At 37.0% G+C, this 9,806-nt stretch overlaps 1 long non-coding RNA gene across 1 annotated transcript in view; it reads right to left on the bottom strand.

Moving 5' to 3' along the window:
• Positions 1-761: 761 nt before the first annotated feature.
• Positions 762-9,806, bottom strand: part of LOC129148711 (uncharacterized) — a 46,854-nt gene continuing 37,809 nt past the window's right edge. Inside the window, exon 4 of the long non-coding RNA XR_008555672.1 lies at positions 762-1,084. This is a non-coding gene — a long non-coding RNA (uncharacterized LOC129148711). The remainder of the gene's footprint in view (positions 1,085-9,806) is intronic.

Raw genomic sequence — 9,806 nt, 5'->3', positions numbered from 1 at the left:
TGATATAGGTGATTATAGGTCTCAAAGACACTGTGCCCTAGATTTAAGAAACTTATATTCTGGTGAGCAGGCAGACAAGGTTTCAACAAAACACCTTCTTGTTAAAATTATTTATAAGGTAGAAAGTTTACATATAAGAAGAAATATCTGAATCTTCTTATGGAAATCTTCATAGTGGAGGTAGCTTTGATTTTGAAAGGATAAAGGAGTGAGGGCAATACAGTACAGATGGATCAAGAGGAATATGAAAAGCCCTAGAGACATGGGATGCCATGGAGCTGTCTCCTTTCTATTCCTACTCCCAAACTTTAGTTGAGGTCCTCTTCTTCCTTCAAACTATTCAAAAAATCTTCTAACTCATTCCACCACTCCCCCATCCCCAATTTTTGTAAATGCATATCCCAATTCACTTTGAACCCAATGATACATCTACCTGTAACCCAGGTGCCTTTGTCTTCACCCCATGGAGGGGGACTTTTAGGGGGTAGGGAGATAGTCAGAGAAATACTCTGCCTCCTTCTCCAGCTGTGTGCAGTCCATAAGTGGCTCCTTTTGCTTCCCAGTCTCCCATTGGAAAGGTGAAGATGCCTGCCATTCCAGGGTCTAGGGTAGTATTTTCTCTTCCTTCTGACCCAAATGCATGGGACCCCAAAAAAGATCTAAACTGGTCGTTATTTTAGGCTTCAAAGATAAAGTACAAATTGTATAGAGTGACAGAGTGGAGTCAAGGTGGACTTTGGGTGGCTTTGCATTCTATTTTATCTAATCCCCATTCTTGAAAGTCCCTTCCTAGACCTTCAGCATATCTCCACTCCAAAGGCAGAGTGTCTCCCCATGGACTTCCTCTTCTCCCTTCCTCCTGTACTCTCTTCTTGCTTCCCTTGTGCTTACAAATTTTAGTCCCTCTTCTTCCTCCATTCTTGAATACTGGACCTTCCCCCAGCAGTTACTAGTACCAGGTCTCTAACCTCTTGATGGGACTTGGAAATCTTTATGGGTTGCTAGGTTTGAGTTGTGAGTCAGTCATAGCTGTTTTCTCCTTGTCCACTTCTACTGATGGTAATGAGGACAGGAATTTCTAGTTCTGAGGAGAAGAGGAGAGAAAGGACAGGGAGATTAATTGCCCACTTTGTATTGCAACATCATTTTATTTTTCTTAAGAGGTCTTTAAAAAATAAAATAAAATCAGAGGTTTTATCCTTCAGGGGTTGTTCTCCAACAAATAACAGTTATTGAGTCTACAAAGGACATTCATATTCTCACTCCTAGAGTAATATTTAACCTCATTTGGCTTTTGTTTTTAACCTTACCAGTCTGAATAACATTACAAATCCATTAACATAGCCTTAGATAATGTCTTATCTAATCAACCTTTCTCAGTTTCTGGCCTCTTCTCCCTCAACTGCAGCAGGGATGGACAAGGACAGCCCAATGACAAATATCACCACATAACCAACCCACTTAATAATACCCATGCATAGCTATGTTTTTTTCTAACAAACCTAAAATCATTCAGTATTTCTAACCAAACCAAATAAAACAAAACCTTCCATAGTTTCCTTATTGCCCATCAAGAGAGCATAAGCACCCCTGGAGGAGCAGACTCTACTCAGCTCCAACCAGTTGTTGCCATGAGCTAATGCATATTCATTATGGCAAGTTTCCAAGAGAAGTCAGAAAAAAAAAATCTGGATTTTAAGTGAAATATCCCTGTTTTTAAACCTTAAATGACATAAACAAAATTAAAGCAAAACTGAAAGAGAAAACTCATTAACAAAAAGAACATCTTCAATCTCTGACCTAAAGGATCAAGTCCAAACTTATCAGAGCACAGGCTATGATGAGGAACCGGACCCTGCCTCTTCTCTAGCCCCATCTCCAATTACTTTCCACAAATAATGAATGCAATAAACATCATAAACTGTTATCAGTTCTTAAATTTCTCACCACCTATGCCTTTGAAAGTGCTACTTCCTGTACGTGGAACCCTTTCACAAATGGCATCTATCTGGCAAATTCCTATTTATATATCAAAACACTTTGAAGGCACAACTTCCTCTTTGAAGCCTTCCCTGATCAGTCCCTCAAAATCATTCTCTCTGCTATATTACCTTAGTACCTTATACGTAGATATTATTATGACCTTCTATTTGTTAAATGCATATTTTGTTCCAGAGATGATAAAACAAAGATTATTTAGGAAGAGTAAAGTAGCTTATTTAAGCCACAAAATTAAAGCAAAACCCAGGATTATAATAAAGGCCTGTCTGATCTCAAAGTCCATGGTTGCCCACTACCACATTTTACCTCCTATTTCTGCATGTATTATTTGTTCATATCGCATCACTTAAATGGGATTAACTGAAAACAGGAACAATGTTTAATTCATCTTTGTATCACCAGTACCTGGAATACAATATGCATTTAATAAATGTTTGTTGAACTAAACCAAGCTGTGTTTTACAATGCAAATCATATCAGTTTTATTGAACATTGCTCAATCTTCTCATTGATTAATTCTTAAAATTTATCTTCTGCATTTTGGATCATTAAAAAGAGGTTCAATGTGCTGTTTTTCAAATTCATTACCTTCCAAAAAGCTAATGAACCAAAAGGCAGGATTGTCATCACTTTAATAGCAATGTCCTTGATTCAAGCAATCATTTCCCAGGCATGCTTTGGAAGCAGAATATTAGCTCTTAGTTACCAAATTTCAAATCTTGACTTAGCAGGAAGAGGCCCAGTTTGGGAAAAAAAAATTTCATCACTGACTCATGAAAACAGTTGCCATATTCTCTCTGTATCCTGAAAGATTTTTACATATGGAATCCAATTATAATTGTGTCTTCCTCTATAGAGTATTGATAATGATATGTGTGTTCTTCATATATGGAAAGATGACCCACAATTGACAAGACATATATACACTTTGCATTATTTCTTGCAAGGAGGAACTACTTAACCGTTTCCCCAAGCTCCCCACAAGAGGAAAATGCATGGCCTATGGGAAAGACTTGATGAAAACTCTCAGTGGATGGAATCTATGAACATAATCTTAATTCATCAGGCTTAACTCCAGTAATTACCTTTTTAATATCCCAACATCTCTAAGGAATCTTACACATTATTATGATTAAGGTTGGCTAGAATTCTCAGGGTGTGAGGGAAGGGAGTTGGGGAAGAAAAGAGACTCTCACCTAAGAAGCCATGTCGGAGTAGCAGAACAGTGTGTGACATTTTCCCACCATGTGATTCTGATCAAGCATCCCCATGATGGGCAAACTCCCAGCCTCCTGTTGAGAATATTCTTGTCACAGAGAGAGGTTTTATTCCAATGGAGGAATGTGGTACAGAGCTCCCTTTGGGATATTCATGTCTGAGGTTGAACTGAAATGCATGCGAATAGGTTACCACTAAGAGATTTACTTTGAAGTATTGTGAGAGTAATTCTCTTGAGATGCTAAAAACCCTTCAGATTTGACATTTTGGTAAAAAGAGTTAAGTATTCCACTTCAAAAATAAGGAAAATGGGGTTCTTTGGAGGCATTTTAAGTATAACTATTATTAAAATATCACAGCCAAATGCCTTCCTTCTTTTTCTTTACTCATAGGGCCTAAGTAAGGTAAGAGTTTGTCCTGGTCAGGGCACATGCCTGGGTTGTGGGCTTGATCCCCAGTGTGGGATATACAGGAGGCAGCCAATCAATGATTCTCTTTTATCACTGATGTTTCTCTCTCTCTCCCTCCCTCCCTTCCTCCCTCCCTCTCTTCCTCTCTGAAATCAATAAATATATTTAAAAATAACTTGTTTTGGACAAAATGCAACATGTCTCCAAGTGTCTCCAGTAATCCTATGGACTGCTAGAACATTAACATCACTGCTGCTTAGAGCACATCAGCCTGTCTACAGATTGGCTATGCCCCAAAGACCCTACTGATAGACGCCTTGAGCTCCCTGCACAGTGTTGTTGACTCTTCCTTTACCTCCATGCTTTCAAGCTGTGGTTCTTAAAGTGTGGTCCTGGGAGCAGCAGCAGCAGCAGCAGCATGACCTGGGAACTTCTTAAAAATGCAGATTGTTGGACCCAGATGTACTGAGTCAGAATCCTTGGGGACTGAGCCCAGAAATCTGTGATTTAATACACCCTAGTTGATTAAATGCTCACTGAAATTTTAGTCACTGTCTCAGAGCAAAGTGTGGTCCACAGATTTGTAGCATCAGATGGATGAACTGGGAGCTTATTAAAACTCATAATCTCTGGTCATATTCTAAACATTAAATGTACCAATCAGAATCTCAGAATTCTGTTTTAAGGAACTCTTCGGGTGATTCTCCTGCTAGCTAAAGTGTGAGAGGTACTACTTTAAAAGCATTTCCCTTCACTATTTCTCATTCCTGGGGCTCCTCTTTATAGCACAGGAGCACTGGGGCTAGAGACCCTAATAATACAGTTCTTTCACATTTATCCTCTTCTCTTGCCATCTCTATGCATACAGGTGCTGCTAACATTCTTGATGTGATGAGTCAAGCCCTATAAGGGCTTGCTGCTAAGTCTAGCCTACCCTGACAGATCATTTCTCTCAAGAGGCCGATAGCATCCCAAAAGATTCTATGACAGCTAAGAAGGCTTTGGTTACACAGAGTACAAAGAAAAAAAAATTACCTCTGGGATGTGAGATAGAGTTTGTCAAACTGCACACAAATAGCATTGATGAGTCTCAGCACTATTCAACCAGAACACCCTGTTATAAACTGAAGGGTAGAAGTATTCAGAAAGGAATTACCATATGTGAATATGCTGGGTTTGTTTGACTTTGTAAATTGTATTGCATTCTATTTGATAATATGGCATATTTTCTACAGAAAGAGAAAATATAAAAGCAATAAAATGCAAAGAATTCACTATGTCTCTAATTTTTCTTTCCATAAAGGCACAAAGTGATAGCAATGGATTCAAAACAACTCAGGAAGCCTTGCACGCATCAGGAATGTAGAATATAGATTTGGAAGGCTGGGAGGGCTGCTTTGAGAGCAGGTATCAGGTAATCTTGAAAGAAATCAAGCAAGAAGATACTCTACTCTGAATAAAGAGAAGGCCACACAAAGACTGGGATTGGGTCAGCATGGAGAATCTCAACTCTCACGTACAATTTAAGAGCAAAGCTATGGCAAATCATTTCCTAGCTGTTAAATTCCATTACAGTAAGTTCAAAGTTAGCTTCATAGATGGCTAACAGATACTAGTATATTCCATCATTTAACCACTGTCAAGGTTCTAAGAGAACTTGGAGGAAATCTGCCAAGTCACAGCCAGTCACCTGGAGAATATAATGCAAATGTAAATTTGGGCACTGGCTTGGATGTTACATTATGGATTCTAGTTTTAACTGTGTCTGTGTTCCTCCAGCAGACTGCTGTGCAGACATTAGGGGTATAATACATAAGCAGAAAGTAAACTAGTATTATTTGATGTCTATTGAAATGTTTGTACATATTCAACTAACATAGGAGGGAAAGTTTTCTAAGTTTACTCTTGTTGGTATTTTATCAAACCCATTTTCTTGATTCCCTGCCCTATTCTTGTCCACACTGCATAATGCTTCTCTAAAAAATTTTAAGGCCTTATTTCTTTCTCCATGAAAAAACAACTTTATTACATTTCATCTGATTTAGGAAAGCAAGTGTGTTTCTTGTAGAACATAATAGTAGAGCTCATGGTTTAAGTATATACAGTGTGTTTTTATTAGCACAGTAATTTCATTATTTGGGAATATAGGAATGACTAAAATTTGCATAATTCAAAGAAATAAGGCAAAGATGGTCAATTAGAATACATAAATTATTTTCTTAGAACTCAAAAGAGACCAGAATTATGAAAAACAACCATGACATCTACAGCAACTGCTAATGGCCAGATGATGAGATGACAGACCGTAAATATGTTCTGGGTATTACTACAGCCTTCAAAATATGTGTTCCTCCCCTTTTTCTTTCTTTCTTTCTGATGGCATATTCAGGTAGGCCTTTACAAATATTTCTTTTAAAATACACATCAGTTCTAGTAATTTCATTTTCCTTGAACCTCAGATTCACTCACTTAATGGGAGCAGCAAGTTCCTATATCATTCATTGAGATTAGAAAATTGGAAAGGTGATCATAAGAATAGGGGGTAAGTCAGAAGTTTCTTATAATTGTCAAGAAATGAGTGTGAGCACACACTTTTTAATCCTATTCATGCTTTCTAAAAAAGTACTGTATGAGGATTTACTATGCTCTGGGCTTTAAAATCTAATTCAGGGGTGAGGAAAAGTAGGTTTACAGTCGTGAGTACGTGGAACAGTTTATCCTTGCAGTGTTTATTAATTGTTGTACTATTAATACAATATACCTGTAAACCTACTTTCCCCCATCCCTGTATTTTCAAAGCTCCTACTTATCAGAGATGGTGGGGCATTTATTGTGACCTGTAAAAGCTCAGAATTCATAAAGAAGTTCTTTCTACTTACAGACATATTTCTTGTTAAAGAAAAAAACCTCCCAATGAAAGTTTAAAGGAGAACCCAGGTGAATATTTTTTTTTAGATGGGCCACAAATAAGTTCTGATCTCAACATGTTCCACAGCTCTCCAGAGCTGAAAAGCTAAAGACGTGCTACAATATATTTCAAAAGCAGCACAGGGCTTAGCTGCTAAAGCAATAAAGTGGTTTTTATTTCAGAAACATTCAACAGCATGAATCACATTGTCATCCACAAACAGTGAATCCGAATCAGTAGGTACCATTCTGGGATATAACTAAGCAGGCTAGCTAGCATCATTGTGAATCCTGAATGTAGTTCTGCCCACTCCACTTAAGTTGACGTTTTGTATAGGCTATAAGAAATGTGCAGTATGAGATCAATAAGGAAGTAATTAAAAGTAAAAGGCTTTTAATGATTGTAAATGAAGCTGAGAACACAAACTTGGATCTCAGTAACCTAGAGTTATGACTCTAGGGCCCTGGTTTGTTAACATCTGCTTCTTGGGTAGGAAAGTTTTTCTTTCAAAATAGCAGTGCTACATGAATCAACAGCCTCCCAAAGAACTATTTCATGCTACCCAATGTTAGGTCTCAGACTTAAAAAATCTCATTGATCTTTGGTGAAATCTCAGTTATATAACTAAGAAGTTATTTTTAAAGTCATACCAGATGTTACAGTTCATCCTCATTGCTCCCACATGAATGTGCACTATTTATTCAGAATTGAGCCAAAAGCCCTGAAATGAAAAAGTTAAGTAGGATTCCTTGACAAATCTAGTGAACAGATTTGCATGCAATGGATCTGTAAATATTTCTTTTAGTTTTATTATTTGCTGCTGGCTTTTGAGCTGCCCTACTCACACACACACAAAACCTCAGAGAATTTCCTCAGGAGGCACATGGTTTAATTCTGGAACTGATTGAAGGATTTCTTCCTAATTTAAATCATTTTTACAGTTTCCTTAGTGAGATTAAAACATTAACAGATAAACTACAACCCTAGCTCATCATTGTGCCAGGAAAAAATGTGAAGTAGCCATGCTGTCAGAAAGCATCTTTGGTGACATAAAAATGGTCATTAATTTAGTAAGATTGGAATGCAAATTAAAAGTAATTATTATTACCATACTGTATTCATGCTTTGAAGGGTTCATTCCACTATGTGTTGTTTCCCTCCCCCCTGTAATTTAGGGTTAGAATTTGTCCTCTCGTAAAATCCATTTACCAAGTCTCATTGAGAAAGTAAGTCCCTGACTTTATTTGACGTAAGTTAAAGATGAAATGTCAAAACCACATAGATGTGTGTTTCTCCAAAGAATGTATTAATTTAGTGTTACATCCCTAGTATCTAGAAGAGTAGCTAGGAAGTGCTCAATAAAAGAATGAATGAAGCATTGCATTTCAAATATCAGAAGAATCTTAGTTTTTAAAGCCATAGCTACCCCTTTTTTATTTTCCAATAAGTCAATTGGTAAGCAACCTTACTTGGTGAGTAAGTCATCAATATTATTCCCCACAATGACATTTTATGTTGGCACCTATTACTGCCCTAGTCATTTTATAAATATATATTCAATCAGCTATATCCAATACTATTTGCCATCTACTTCCATATAGAACTACCGATACTATTATTTACCATATTTTCATGTAGAACTACTATTGTATCTTTAAATAAGATTGAATAACTCCTTAAAATTATCTAATGCCTATATAATGCTTAGAATAAACTTTAACTTCCTTGCCAAGGCCTGAAAAACCATGCATGATTAAGCTTCTAGTTATATTTCCAACCTTCTTGGCCTCTATACCGCAGCTCATTCCAACTTTAGGAATTCTGGCTTTTAATATTGGTAAAGTAGCCCTCCTGCTGGTAACAATTAGAAACTCTGGGGAAAAGAACTACTGTTTGAAGGTGTGGAGGAGTGACAAAATCAACATAAACTAAAGGAGATTCCATCTTTGAACCAAGGGAACCACATTGGTAGAAAATCTGTACTTAGATGCTTTTTTCCTAATAGTGCTTAGCCCAGGTTAGACACAATTCAAGCAAAATATTATTAGCTTGGGAGGAGTCAGAGAAAATTGGGGCTGCCTAATTGGCTAGAAATTGAGATTGGGAAGTTCAGGAAAGAAGAGAGAGCTACAGAAGAGAAAACCCACAAATCTATGTACAGCTCACTCAAATCTTTGACTCAAACTGCAGATTGGTATGGTGTTGAGGGAAATCAACTGTTAACTGAGAATTCAGAGAATGCATCCTACAAGGGAGTTAGATTTTAGAATTAGAGTTTTGCCAAGTTAGAGTGGCTTGATAAATACATCAGAATGTTCACTAGAGTTCCAAAAGAACTACACTTTAGAATTAAAAACTACAAAACAGGACTAAGGAATTTATCAACAATTTAACTGCCTGATAGCAATGAAAAAACAATTCAGAGGAAGATAACCGAGTCCAGAGTCTCTTTAGTATATCAATACAATATTCAGCATGAAATTAATGTGAACAGACATCTGAACAAACTGAAAAATGTGACCCATAGTCAGGAGGAAAGAAATAATTGCTACACAAAGACAAACCAGATGTTAGAATTAGTAGGCAACTTTAAAATAACCATAATTAATGTTAAAGAATCTGTAGAAAACATTGGATATAATAGGTGAAATGGTAGGAAATTTCAGAATAGTGTGGAAATAAATAAATAAATAAATAAACAAACAAACAAACAAACAAATAAATAAATGCAATGGATGACATTCATAGTAGATTAGATATAAGAGAAGAAAGGATAAGTGAATTTGAAGAGAGTAAAAAGAAATCATCCATACTGAAGTGCAGAGGGAAGCATGATTGAAAAAATAATGAACAAAACTTCCATGAAGTTGGGACACAGTAATTGGAGTCCCAGAAAGAAAGAGATGAGGGAGAATGAGTCAAACAGGGAGAAAGACAGAGAGAGAAATGGGCTAGGGGGAGAAGAGTTAAACAGAAAGAGAGAGAGAGAGAGAAGTTTCACTTCAGTTTTAAACTCAGTACAATCTGAAAAATCTAAGTAGTTCTTAAGTAGCAGTATCAAATCTTTCCTAGATAAAAATGCCCCATTTCACAAACATTCTTCATTTCCTCAGTTTCTTTTCCCAAAGTGATGCCTAGATGTCTGTTAGGAGCAAGTGGCTGACTTTGTAGAAGAAGAGAAGGATGAGGCTTCTCAGGCCCAAGTTCTCTCCTCTCTGGGATTATGTCCCTGTCTACCTGAATGCAGTTGCCCCTTCTAAGCTAAACTC

This window comes from Eptesicus fuscus, chromosome 4, assembly GCF_027574615.1.
Source record: "Eptesicus fuscus isolate TK198812 chromosome 4, DD_ASM_mEF_20220401, whole genome shotgun sequence".
NCBI lineage: Eukaryota > Metazoa > Chordata > Mammalia > Chiroptera > Vespertilionidae > Eptesicus > Eptesicus fuscus.
Note: the sequence above shows the minus strand (reverse complement) of the source record. Positions and strands in the feature narration are given on the sequence as shown.